This window comes from Triticum aestivum, chromosome 4A (assembly GCF_018294505.1).
Source record: "Triticum aestivum cultivar Chinese Spring chromosome 4A, IWGSC CS RefSeq v2.1, whole genome shotgun sequence".
Lineage (NCBI taxonomy): Eukaryota > Viridiplantae > Streptophyta > Magnoliopsida > Poales > Poaceae > Triticum > Triticum aestivum.
Window position 1 is genome coordinate 636,638,847 of NC_057803.1, and position 14,986 is coordinate 636,653,832.

General features: G+C 47.2%; 1 pseudogene; it reads right to left on the bottom strand.

Moving 5' to 3' along the window:
* Window positions 1-461: 461 nt before the first annotated feature.
* LOC123084161 (uncharacterized) lies at window positions 462-8,625 on the bottom strand (annotated as a pseudogene).
* Between the last annotated feature and the right edge of the window lie 6,361 nt (window positions 8,626-14,986).

Sequence of the window (14,986 nt, forward strand, 5' to 3'; positions counted from 1 at the left end):
ACTGCCGACGACTATACTATGCCGACGGCTGACGTCAGGCCATCGGCATAGGCCCCTATGCCGACGGCTATACTATGCCGACGGTCTGACAAGACTACGCTGATGACATCTACGCCGACGGGCCTATGCCGACGGCAACCGTAGGCATAGATATATGCCGACGGCCTAGGGGCCTATGCCGACGGCCCGTGGCCGTAGGCATAGACCGCGAGTCCGGTAGTGACTACCACCACAACGTGGAAGTGGAACAAGATATCCCCTAGCTTATATCAAAACGACGAGATCGTCATAGTTGGGCCAGGAGCTGGTGATCTGGTCGTGCCGCCAGCAGCTCAGCTAGAGGTGGACCAAGACGCCGCCGGGCTCGTGCAGAGCATCACCGCAAATCGAAACGAACAATGCCACCACCACCAGATGGAGATGGAGATGGAGGGAACGCAGCCCTCGGCCGACGAGATCATCTACGGCTTGCCTTGTCCAGCCTGCTTCTCCCCTGAGATGATCCGGATGCGCAGCTTGATGCCGTGGCCCCCGTCACCTACATCCATGGCCGCTATCTTGTCGGGCCTGTAGTAGATCCTATATATCAGCTTAAGTCTCCTTCATTATACATGGTTTTGCTATGCATTTTTGCTCAGTTTGCCAATGTTATGTTAGATATCTGAGCATGTTTGCAACATTACAGCATGTGTAATCTATGAGCGATCATTGTTTTGAGCAAATGATGGTAGACATAAATAAATATGTTATGAATGAAAGAAAATGTCTACATTCAAAACATCTTTCAAACATTTTTTTTCTCCTTTCAAACAGCAATAACTAAGAAATCGAGTCTTGGAAATAGAGGAAAAACATAAATTGAACCGTCAATTGTTTTCCTTTCTCGCCGCTTTCTGGTGCACAAGCGATCCAGATCTAGCCGCTTTCTGGTGCACATTAGCAGCAGACTGAGATATTTGTACAGCTGATGTACACAAGGCCAACTTCTCTAGCTGATCAATTAAGAAAGACAAAACATAATTAATTAATATGAGTTTGCCTTAAGAAATACATTTTACACAGTAAAGAACATCCAAAATGGTTTCTCAAATACGACTCTTCCGTCAGAGGAAAGAGCAAACATCACAAGGTTTTGCGGAGCACGGCGAACAATGGGGAGGGTATCATTGGAAAACAGCTAAAACCAATGGATGCGTATCTCACTCACTGCAGAGAGCCAGTGATTATCCATTCCAATACCTACTACCTAGTGACCAGATCAAATACTGGATGACGGCATCTTCTATCTCCTTACTTGTATACAATTCAACAGATAGGTATTCACCATTGAGGAGAAGTAACATCTTGTTAAGACGTTCCATGCATATCTGGAAATTTCAGAATTTCTATCTTGCTGCTATCACCTTTCATTCACAGATGGTTAATAATCTTCTACAAGTCTCTTTGGAGAAGGTTCGTCGGCGATCGGCTTGTCATTAGCTCGTTTCGTGTCTCTGCCAACAATCACAAAGTCAATTACACTACCTGCTTCCTGTTCCTGCTGCCGTAGACAAAGTCGGTGAATGGAAGCTGTTGTTTGATCCAGCCACCTGTGACGTCGAAGCTGCAGCTCTTGCCACAGCACGGCCACCATTCTGTTCATCGCTTGCCTGTGAGACGGCCATCTTCATAATATTATCTATGCCGGCGCTTGGGGTTGACATTGCTTGCTCCAGTTCTTCAAGCTGGACCAAAACAATTAAGAGAGATGTTATCGTTCCTCACAAGCAAGGAAAACGTCCTCTTCGTCCATAGAGCACTAGATTCATGAGCCGGGCCAAACCAAATTGGGACTGCTGAAGAGAGATGTTATCGTTCCTTTCGAATAAAATCCAGTCTGTTCACCTTCTTCTGGAGCCGGGCCAATAATCTAGCAAGGGAAGATATCTCATCTCCTGGAGTGAAATTTCCTGAGCTTCCTTCAGCAGCAGATGCGCAAACATCATTATCAGCCAACAAATCTTCCTTGGCATTTTTCAGATTCTGTATACGTGACTTGCATGCTGAAATAGCCTTTGCACAATATGGGATTGCATCCCCAACCTTGGATGCTAACTCAAAGACCAAACATATGTGGAAGTTTCTGGAACTGAATTAAGGTAATAAACAAAGTAAGAATCAAACTCAAACACCAAAGTATTACTCAAACACCAGCATTATTATCTATCTACATTTTTCTCTGGTGATCACAGTTCGTCCCGAATTGTACACTAACGCGTGAATTTAAGCAGGTGAAGGCACCTCCGCCCAAGATTTGGATCAACTCAAATTATTTAAAAACACAGTATAATACACTAGCATGCTGATTTGTACCACAACTACTACTACCACTATACGGCAGAGTTATTGGCACTCTGATCACCACAAAGGAGGATACAGTTGGATGATTCCAAGGTGGTCAGGCCTAACCAAATATTCCAAGATGTTTAAAGCTTTGAAACAGTAACCGAGTGAGTTGTCGCTGTCCTCTGCAAAAGTGAAATCAAATGTGAGGCCATGAATGACCGCTCACCAGGCTAACACAGTGGTAACTAAGGTAACTGAGATTACCTCTTTTCATGGAGACTTCAGCTAGAGCATAAAATATATTAGCTTTCTCCATTGTCTTGTCTGGGCTCTTGGCAACTGTCACTCTTGCAATATTCAACATTTTCCATGCCAGATCCAAATCAGAATCCTCATTGCCTGTCATCTTCTCATCCCCCTGATCTCTCTCTTTCAAGCATTTCCCTAACCAGAAATTATATCAGCATTTACCACAGAGAGAAGAAAAGAACAAATATCAGAACATAGAAGATGGTTTAATTACTCCCGTCCTCTCTATCAAGGATGCACACAGCCCAATATGAAAAGCACAATGAACACGACAAACAATCATTATGCTATTGCACTACTCACAAAAAGAATAGCAATAAAAGCAATGAGATGCATCCAAATGCGTAATCGATCCAATGTTTTTTTGAAAGGTCACCGTGGGGTGTGTGTGTGTGTGGGGGGGGGGGGGGGGGGGGGGGGGCAACATTGCAGTTCAAGCATTCAAGCCAGCAGTCCGCATGGTGCAGATCCGCGTCCTAGTCATACTCTCCAAACAGCGGCGTCTTCACGGCACCGTAGGAGGAGCAGTGGCAGGCTCGGGGCTCGCCCCTGGAACACGACGTTGTTGCGATGTTTCCATACGTTCCGACAGCATAGGAGAACGAATGCTGGAGCCTTCTTCGCGGGAAACTGCAGCAGGGGCTGGGTATGAGTGCAGCCGCCAGACTTTGGCATCAGCGGGATGCCGACCACCCACCACGCCCTAGAAGCGAGCCGCAAGGGGGCACAAGAAGATAATGTGGGTCGATGTTGCCTCCGAGGCGGGACAGATCGGGCAGATTGCCTCGGCCATTGTCAGGATCTTTTTTTTTTTCAGCAGAGAGCCATGCCACTAAACCCGAAGCCAGGCGAAGAACTTCACCCGCGTGCGGGGAGGGGGGGGGGTGGGGTGGGGTGGGGTAAAGGGAAACAACGTCAAGTCAAGGTCCCCTCATTTTCCTGTGCAAATCTTGAGGGACCGATGGTCCTCGCGGTCGTTCAGCACCACCTGGTCGACAATGGGGGCCAGGACACTGAGCTGCAGTTCACCGTCACGAGAGAGGTGCAGGACCAGGGTGTGGCGCAGACCACCTCGGACCACCTCTCGCACCCATCCATCGCGTGCGAGAAGAGTGCGGGGAACCGATGGCAGAGATATCCCGTCCAGTCATCCACACAGAAAAGAGGAGTGCACGCCGTTGCCAATCGAGACCATGGAGAACCTATCCAACTTTATATGTACAGTGTGATCATAGTACATTAGTGCAGTTAGAAACAAATAGTTGGAATTTTGGTGGATATGTAAAGCACCAACTATTCATATCATTGCTTAACTTTTATAACACATAATTGCTAAAAGGAGGAACTCTTACGTAGTAACAACTAACAAGTACACCTGCTAGACAGAAAGTTGCAAAATAATTAAATAAGTAGAATGAAGGCAATGATTCAAAGATATCTATTTAGTCTTCCATTGCCTTTCCACATGTACATGAAAGACAAAAACAAATATAAGTGTAGAAGGAAAATAGCTAACATCCAGCATATATGACAACGCACAATCAAAATATGGTCTGCCCGTAACAAGCTTTCCTGTGAGCAGTAAAAGCATTTTTCTGTTTCCTTAAACCTCATCTGGTATAAAGATTGCACCTTAAAAGCAATTGTATAAAGCATTGATTAAACGGTCTCATGTGGAATGATGATGAGGATTCGAGAGTGCTTCGAATAGCAAACAGTTCAAGTCCCCAACAAGTCTATTATTTTGCATTAGCAAGAGTACAGTACTGATCGGCAGTTTTTTTAAGTATACTCTTCAGTTGGCATGAACAAGCAATGAGAAACGATTGTAATCCGAAGGATGTTTCAACTATATAAATAAATAAAGCAGTAATGGCTCTCAGTGTATATGATACAGGTCTTCGAGCTCCCTGCAGCAGCATTTTTCCTGGATGTAGCTGTACTTTCGACTGATTCTTCATTTGGTGCACTCTTTGAAACATTACCCGAAGGATTGGCCGCTTCGAGAGCTTTACTTAGCAAGGCACGTCCATATCCATAATACGTGCTGGCACGCTCCGGAGAAAATGCACCATAATGTAGTACCCTACATGACATCATAACATAAATTTGTCAATATCTCGCTTTTAAGCTAGTCCTTTCGTTCACAATTATAAGACGTTTAACATAGCAATAAGGCCATCATCGTTAATGTAATCGAAGGTAGAACAACACGATCATCCTTATTCGATCAACCTTTTTCAAGACACAAGGTGCTAACTGTGCTATGTTGACTGTCATTTCTAACAACTTACTAGTGCTTGCTCAGATTATGAAATACAATTCTGAAGTACCGTACATATATATAAACTGCACATCGATGAAATTTTGCTTCTAGCCAGTACCGGAGAGGATAACCCTTGTCGAATAGGATAGTACATATCCCTCAAGCATTGGGACTGATATGATGCTCACCGCGGTACATACATCATAACAGAAGATGTGAGTTCCTAAGAGCATCTCCAGCCGTTGGCCCCCCAGGGGGCGCCTAAAATCGCCGCCTGGGGGTGACCCGGCGCCAAAAATGGGCCTGGGGGCGAGTTGGCCCCCAGCCGCCGACCCCAGCGCTGGCCCCAGGCGCGGGAAAAAAATTGTGTAGCAAATTTAGGCAAAGTTCGGCTAAAACACGCCAAATTTCGGCAAACTTGGGCTTATATTTACGGATTAAGTCGAGTAGTCGCCATTACATATAAAAACTAATAAAAAAACTTGCTGAAGGCCGAGAAGTCGCCGTTGTTGCCGCCATCGTCGGCCTTCTCCTCCTTGACTCGGGCGCCCCTGCTGGACCCCTCCCCGGCTGGTGGCGGCGGCGGCGCGTCGTCGTCGTCGTCGCTGTCGTCGATGATGACGACTCCTCCTTCGTCGCGGCCTCGGCGGCGCTGCGCAAAGCGCCGCAGGGCGGTGCACTGGCGCTCCCTCGCCATCTTCAGGGAGTTCTGGCGTGCCCATTCAAGGGCCGCGTCGTCATCGAGCTCGACCTCGCCATGCTCCTTCTTCACCGGCGCCAGGCCCGGCTCCGTCTTCACCGGCGCCAGCCCCGGCTCCGTCTTCACCGGCGCGAGACCCGGCTCCGTCTTCGGCTTGACGAAGCGCGCGCGGGGGGGGGGGGGGAGGAGCCAACGAGGAGGCGCGCCGGCCGCCCTCGCTGATGACGATGCCGGCGCTGCTAGTGCACCGGCCGAGCGGCGTCTCCGCCGTGGGCTCGGCCTTGACGCCGAGCAGCGTCGGAGTGCCGGAGGATTGGGAGGAAGAGCGCGACGAGGAAGAAGAGGAGGAGGAGCCGAACCTCCTTGGCGCCCATTGTCCGTCGCGTCGGCGGTACGCCGGGGCGGCCACCCTCGCCGGGGGGTATGCCAACGGTGGGTTGTTGCCGCCCTCGAGGTGCGTTAGCACGCCCTCAAGCGTGCGGCCGGGGACGCCCCACCACAGGTGGCGCCCCTCGCTGTTCTTCACGCCGCCGACCACCGGCGCCCCGTTGGTGGACGCCAGCCGCTGCTGCTGGCGGCGCTCGAAGTACGCTGCCCAAGCCGCGTGGTTGTCGGCGGCGTACTGGGGGAGGGAGAGCTCGGCATCGGTGAGGGAGGCGCGCATGATCTCGACCTCGTCGGTGAAGTAGGATGGCTTGGCGACGGCGTCGGGCAACGGGGGAATGGGCACTCCCCCATTGCTGAGCCTCCAGTCCGTCGGCCTGGCGCGCATGTCCGGCGGCTCCGGGATGTTCGCCTGGAACAGGAGCCAGGACTCCTGTTCGCGGAGCGAACGGCGGCTGAAGCCGTTGGCCGCCGCCTCGTCTCCGGGGAAACGCTCAGCCATTGGGGAGATGGAGTGGCTGGGGAGAAGAGATCGGCGGCGGCGCTCGGGAGAGGGACTCGGCGGTGGAGCTCGGGAGAGGTGGCACTCATCACAGGCGAGCGAGGCCATATATAGTCGCGCCACGTCCGTGTGTACGCGTCCGAGGGAGGGGAGGCGTCGGCGCGCCGCCCCGTGACGCGCCACCCGTGAGGAATCAATGGCAAAGCTGACCGGCGGCAGCCTTGCCATCGATTCCCCGCGAGAAACCGAGGCGTCGGGAGAAGACGAGGCGGGCGGTGTCGCTGACGCGGCTGGCCCGTGGCGCTTTCGCGCCAAAAACGATTCGCCCGGCGCCCCCGAGCGCCCCCCAGCGCGCCGGGTTCGGGTTGGGTCCGCCGGCTTCAATATCGTCCCGAGCCGGCGAAAAATGGGCCCCTGGGGCATGATTGGGCCGATTTTTTGGCGCCGGCGGCCGAAAAATCGCCTGGGGGGCCTTGTTGGGGGCGCGGCTGGAGATGCTCTAACGCCCTGGTTTTGTTACTATCCCTCAAATACCAACACACACCATCATGCTTCTCAACACGTGAGGCCAAAACACCACCCTTTGTAATCACCTTGTCACAGAACATGTTAAATCTTATACAAAGATAACTGCAAATGTCAAAGGATTAATGTAACTAAGGACACGTGAAAAGAACACTGAACTGAATGGAATTTATTATTCCACACAATCCATACATACATACATACACTACAGCCTGTCTGGGAGAATTAATGGAGTTTGGGAGTGGAACCCTAACCTGATCTTGAGGGCGTGGCTGAAGCAGTTAATGGCATTGGCAAAGTACCTCTCCTTGAGAGCCTTCCACCCCTTATAGTACAGCTCCTGTGCCCGTTCTAGTTATTTCTCCTCCCCTCCCCCCTGCCGCTCACCCACCCCCTGAGTAGGGTTCGGACATGGTGGTGGGTCGTGGTGTATGCCCCCGAGTGCTTGGAGCCTAGAATGTGGAGTGTAAAAGCTGACAACTGGAATCAGATTACAGAAGCCATGATTATCAAACACCTTCCTCGCGCGATCCGACTGTAGTTCGATTGTGAAGAGGCCAGCAACCGTGATCATGAAAATGACATTTGCTCCCTCGGCAAAGCCCAACACACCCACATAACGCTTGAGAGCACTATTTGGGAGCAAATTTTCCAAGTAGATATCCCGGCTAAGTATCCATTGTCCATGAGTGCCATCAGTCACCTCCCATGAGCACAATTTGAGATGGGGTTCCAAGACTTGACTTACTCCGAGTCCACCGTCCTCCGCCAACATGAGGTTAAATTGCTCCGTGTAGGCGCCGCATGGTGTGTCGATCCAAATCAGGCTGTCCCTGGTCAAGTCATACTCCAGGATCAACCCACCATTTGACATGAAGTAAAGCAGAGACCTCCCGACGAGCACACTGGACAACCTCCAAAGTTGCCGAACTCGTCGTGCATCGAGATCAGCTCGCCCCAGGTGCCATTCTCCAACGAGTATGTGCACGCCGATGTGTCATATTGCTCCTTGTCATCTTCGTCATAGAAAAAAAAGAAGCCAAAGACGAATACCACGTGGAAAGGGCCCCCGAGGCAGTCGCGGTGGTCGCATCCGTTCGATGCGCAGAACACGGCCGTCGTCGGTTGGTCGCTCTTGAAGGCCGCGGCAGCGGGCACCGGTACGCGCTGCTGGACGCCCGTGATTGGTTCCCACACGATGAGTTCCTTGGTGCCCCGGTGGCCCTTGGAGAGGAAGAGGGCGAGGCCGTGGCGGCAATCGACGGCCCGCCAGGAGTGCCAGTCCGGCGCGGCCAGGGAGAAGGACGAGTCTGTGGTGGGGACGAAGTGGGGGATGCGCTCGTCGTCCCAGTTGTGGAGGAAGCTGAGCACGGGGGCTGCCCCTTGGAGCTCGTGGAGGCGGCGGCGGAAGGCGGGGTGGGAGACGATGCCGCTCCAGGTCTTGCAGACGAGCGAGGCGCGGAGGATGCAGGCCGGGTCGTCGGGCGGGAGGCGGAGGAGGATCTCTTCTACGAGCACGTCCGGGAGCGCCGGCGGCAAGAGGCGGCAGCGAGGCGGCGACGGCGAGGCCATGGCGCTCGGTGTGGGTGTGGATCGGGGGAAGAGGGGGGAAGTGGTTGGGCTCAACCAGGCCCAGAGGTGTGAAACGAGATTGTTTTCCTTTTTGTATACCAAAAAACTGAATTACTCCAGAAAACCTCTGCAACATTTCAAAATTGTAGACATTATATGAATTTTGGAGGAAAAAAATCTAACGTGATCTTAGTCTTGGACATATAGAGAAATTTTTGTGCGTCCTCCATGGGCATTCCCTCTTTTTAGGTTCTTCTTATTATTATTGGATTTATTTGAAGCATCAAAAACTCCAAAGGGACAATATTTTGTGTTATATATTATTGTTGTTTTCTCTACCGATATTCGACCGATCCTACATTTCAAAGAGACTTGCCTGCATTAAAATTGAAGCGTGTGAACTTTCATATAATAAAAATTAGTGCATACCATACATAGTTGTCATGGAAACACATGAAAATGTCATGATGTTAGAGCAAATGATCTTTTTAAATAAAAAATTGCATGTGAAAGACCATAGGAAATTTCCTATAGTTTTCAATCATACAAACCGACCGAGCTTTATGTGGAAAATCTTAACGAATAGAAAAACTATCCAGATCCATACAAGCTTCAGTTGAACCAAAGAGACCACAATTTTGTTCACCATTATAAATCTTGTGGCGAGATCTTCAAAACTAAATCTTTTTAGTTGATATTTTGTTGTGCTACTTTTCTAGTGGTCTCTACATTGAACACACCCTCTTATAGACGTAGTCGCTACTGGGTGTTGTGTTACCATGCAAGATCATCTCATGTGTGGTTACTTGAGCCCTTGAGGCGCCTTACCTGCCTATGTCCAGGCCAATGGGAGCGGGACTATCGGTGCCACCCCGCTCATGTTGGATGTTCCCTCATGCATGTGATCTCCACAACCAACCTCATGCGTCACCTGCTTGCTCTTGGGCCGAGATTGCAACTCTGCCGCCCATGGGAGGTGATCACCCTTCATTCTTGTGGCATCCAGAGGTCCATTGCATCTGTATCCATGTTGAAGAGTGCCACACAACACATGTTGCTCGTCATCTCGCTCTTGTTGTCTGTGATGGCATTTATAAGGATAGGTTGGATCAGTTGTTGCAGAATGCTTTCACACCTTAGTTGGTGTTGTTTCGCTCGCAGATCTACGACATGATGGAAGAAGCGATCTGACCTTTGCTTGAGAAGGCTTCACCCTTTAGGATTTGGTCGGAATGTGTCCATTGGCCCACACTGAAGTTGGGCCTATCTTAGCCGTGGGCCAAAACTACCAGTGGCGGGTGCCACAAATGTGCCCACCAAAGTAGTTAGATACGCGGTGGTGGACCATACATATGTCTGCCACTGGTAATTGGCCACTGATCTGCGTGGTGGGAGGTACACCAGTGGACCTTTGTCTGCCACTGCTCAAACATGTAGGTATTGATTTAAGTTTCTATCTTATTTCAATTTCAGTGAGGTTCATTATTTACTATATTTTAGACATTTTATTGATAACTTTGTATTTAATTAGATGTAATTCAAATTAAAGTATAGCTATACATTTAAAATTAATTTTGAAAGATTGGAATAAAGATCATAAGTAAGATATTTAGGTCTGACGGAACAAATATTTGCTACTCCCTCCGTCCTAAAATTCTTGTCTTAGATTAGTCTAGATACGGATGTATCAAATACTAAAACGTGACTTGATACATCCGTATTTAGACAAATCTAAGACAAGAATTTTGTGACGGAAGGAGTACTTGGAAATATGTATATGTCAAAATTGAAATACACAAGGGTTAATTATAATTATGTAAAATTGTTTTCTGACTTCTTTTAAGTAATTTGTCTGAAACCTAGGAAACTTTGCATGGTGTCATTACATGACATGTAGAGTATGTGGTTAAAATTGTAAGAATGTTTGAGAAGGGCAATGGTGTAGATTTTTTACGAGTTGAAGGGCCTCGAGGCACGCATGTCACATACCAAATTAATGAATATGTAGTTCTTAATTGCATATATGGCCTAAGTACACACTCAAGAACCTGAATGGTGTGTTTTCACCATACTTTGGGCATTTTTTAATGTACTTATATAGTTGAAATTTGACTTAGATCCAATAAATAACACAAAATGCATTAAATACCGCAAATATATCAAATATACTAAGAATAATCCAAAATTCGAACATGAAACTTGAAATGGTGTATATTAGACATACAATAATTTGAAGACGAAATGTTAGAAAAAAATGCAATTTCCCCTTCAAACCCAACAGTTTCTCGTTGGAACCGTCATACTTCCCGAGACTCTTCAGTATCTCGAATGATCTCTTCCTTGCAAAAACTACCAAGTCAGTGTTACTTGGTGCACATTAGCAGCAGATGGAGATATTAGCACAGCTGTTGATATGCACACAAACATATAAAATTAATTAATACACAAACAATGCAAGGTTCTGCACTTTTGCGGATCAATGCAAACAATGCAATTTGATATACAAGCTGGAAGGAATGGATGAGTATGAGAGCCACCAATGATCCACCACGTATTGTGTGCTAATGCAAAAAATACCTAGTAACCGGATCAAACACTAAATGGCGGCGACTTTTATCACCGTACTTATATAGAGTTACAGCTCAACAGATAAGTATTCACCATTGATGGAACATGAACAGGGAGCAGTAACATCTTTTATAGCTACAACACTTCCATGCATATATTGGCAATTTCAGATCTTCTATCTAGCCTGCTATCACATTTCATTCACGGATGGTGAATCATCTGCAGCAAGTCTCTTTGGAGACGGTTCATCGGAGATCTGCTTGTCATTTACACCACTTCCAATGCTTCCAGTTGTTGCTGCTGTAGACATAGTTGGGGAATGAAAGCTTTTGTTCCATCCAGCCATCCGTGAAGAAGTCAATGATGCAGGTCTTGCCACAGTACTGCTTACATTCTGCTCATGACTTGCCTGTGAGACAGCCCTCTTCACAGCGTATCTATGCCGGCGCTGCATTTCTTCAAGCTGAATCAAAGCAATTAAGAGATGTCATTGTTCCTTACAAGCAAGGGAAAACATCTTCTTCATTCATAGAGCACTAGATTCATTAGCAAAACCAAACTGGTAACATGTATAAAGTCCAGTTTGTTCACCTTCTTCTCGAGTCGAGCCAACATTCTAGCGAGCAAAGACATTTCATCTTCTAGAGTGAACTCTACCGAGCGTCCTTCAGCAGCAGGTGCACAAACATCTTTATCAGCCAACGAATCTTCCATGGCATCTTTCAGATTCTGCATATGTGACTTGCATACTGAAATAGCCTTTGCACAATATGGGATCGCATCCCCGAACTTGGATGCTAACTTGAAGAGCATGTATATGCGTATGTTTCTAGAACTGAATTAAGGTAATCAACAAAGGGAGAATCAAACTCAAAGATCAAATATTACAATATGCCAGCATTATCTACCTGACATTTTTCTCTGGTGATCACGGTTCCTCCCCAAATGTACACTAACATGTGGATCTCAGCATGCAAGATTTGGGTCAGCTCAAAGTATTAGCCACCTAAACCTTCAGCTAAACTGACTAAATGTATCCCTAACACCCCTGAGATACACCACCAGACTGATTCAGCACTTGGGTTGCGAATATGCTGCTTTGTACTGCTACTATACAGCAGAGTAATTAATACTATTATCATTTAATCAACACAAAGAGGATACAAGTCGAGAATTCTAATATGGTCAGGCTCAACCAAATGCTCCAAGGTGGCTAAAGCTTTCAAGTAGTAACTGATTGAGCTGTCTCTGCCCTCTGCAAAAGTGAAATCAAATGTGAGGCCATGAATGACCGCTCACCACGCTAAAACACTGGTAACTAAAGTAGCTGAGATTACCTCTTTTCATGGAGGCTTCAGCCACTAGTAGAAAAAGGATCAAACGTGAAGCACATTAGTGCCGGTTTGAATTAGAGTCGGCACTAATGTGTACATTAGTGCCGGTTCCAACGGCTAGCCGGGCCGCTCTCATTAGTACCGGTTCGTGGCGAACCTTTAGCACCGGTTCGTGCCACGAACCGGTACTAATGAGAGTGGTGGCAGGATGTTGTCAGTCTGGGGCCCCTCCAGCACCTTTAGTACCGGTTCGTGTCCGGTACTAAAGGTCGTCCTACATAAACCCTTCGTCCACCCAAGCTCGCTCTGTTCTTCCCCTTTGCCCTCTCCTCTCTGTTCTTCTCCTCTTCCTCTCGAGCTCATCACACATTTTGCCCGAAATTTGTCAAGATTTGAAGACCCCCATCCATTCAAATGATCACAAAGGTTAGCAACTTTGTCCTTTCATCTCTCATTGCTAGATTAGCTCTTGCAATGCTTTATATAGTGATTAATTTGTGAGTTTAGTAATTTGGGAGGATATATATATATATATATATATATATATATATATATATATATATATATATATATATATATATATGTGGTAGTATTTGATTTATATGCAATTTGAGGTCAAAAATAACACTTAGTTTGTATATGTAGGTGTGGTTTACTTAGTGCCTTTTAAATCTCCGCCGTAACCACCGTCGATCGCCCGCACCGTCCCGTCGCCGGCACCACCTTGTGGTGAGCCTCTTGTTCATGAAATTTTATATAAAAATTGATGTTTGTGTGATTTGGATATATAGTTACTCGTATAATTATCTTACCCGTACGTTGTTTGTTATACATATAGTGCCATGGTTTTAATATCCGTCCCCGTCGGCCCTCGTCCTTGTTATGATTCGGATGTGGTACATATATTCTCTTTTAAAACTAGTTGCATTTCGTGTTTATGACAAATTATGCCCATCAAGTTGACATAGATATTTTTTCTAGGAGGTATGTGAACCGGAAATTCCAACCGACCCTATTGTCGAGAGGTTAAATTTAGTTGAAAGAGAAAACGAGTACTTGAAAGAAAAATTGAAAATAATTGAGGGGGAGAAGATGGAATTGAAGTTGCATGTTGCCGATGTCATCGATGATCACAAGATCAAGATGGAGAAAATGCGCTTGAAGATTAGAAAAATTAGAAAATATGCCATCGATAGTGAGGCTTGGTATCATTATGTTGTTGGATCAATTGTTACCTTAGCTGCAATCTTGATCGCATTTGTTGTTGCATTTAAATGCTTTAGCTAGAGAGTTATTTGTTTGTTGCATTTAAGTGTTGTATGAACTTTATGTATGAACTTTATGTATGAACTTGTATTAAGTTGGTGTTTTTGGTGTTGTGTATTGAAGATGAGCCGGCAATGGATGTACGATGACCGATGCTCTCCCGAGTTCACTAATGGCATGCAAACTTTTCTGCTTGCGGCTGAGGCAAACAAGCGGGCGGATGGTTTTATTCCTTGTCCATGTGCTGTCTGTAAGAATGGTCAAAATTACTCTAAGTCAAGAATCATTCACGTCCACCTGTTTAAGTCCGGTTTCGTGCCCCACTATAATGTTTGGACCAAGCATGGAGAAAGAGGGGTTATGATGGAAGACAATGAAGAAGAAGAGGACGACGACAGCTATCCTGGCCATGGGTTCCCTGAATACGATGATACAACAATGAGGGAAGAAGCTGAGCCGGTAATGCGGGAGCTGAGCCGGCAATGCGGGAAGAAGCTGAAGAAGAGGCATCAGATGAACCCGTTGATGATCTTGGTCGGGCCATTGCCGATGCAATGAGAAACTGCGCAAGTGATTTGGAAAAGAAGAAGTTGCAGCGCATGTTAGAGGATCACAAAAAATGTTGTACCCGAATTGCGTAGGTGACAAGAAAAAGCTAGGCACCACACTGGAATTGCTGCAATGGAAGGCAGAGAACGGTGTATCTCACAAGGGATTTGGAAAGTCGCTGGTAATGATAAAGAATATGCTTCCAAAGGACAACGAATTGGCCGAGAGTACGTACAAAGCAAAGAAGGTTGTCTGCCCTCTAGGGTTAGAGGTGCAGAAGATACATGCATGCCCTAATGATTTCATCCTCTACCGCGGTGAGTACGAGGATTTGAACGCTTGCCCGGTATGCGGTGCATTGCGCTATAAGATCAGCCGCGATGACCCTGGTGATGTCGAGGGCGAGCGCCCCAGGAAGAAGATTCCTGCCAAGGTGATGTGGTATGCTCCTATAATACCACGGTTGAAACGTTTGTTCCAAAACAAAGAGCATGCCAAGGCGATGCGATGGCACAGAGAAGACCGTAAGAAAGAAGGAAAGTTGAGAGTACCCGCTGACGGGTCGCAGTGGAGAAAAATCGAAAGAAAGTACGGGAACGAGTTCGCAGATGACGCAAGGAGCATATGGTTTGGTCTAAGCGCAGATGGCATTAATCCTTTTGGGGAGCAGAGCAGCAACCATAGAA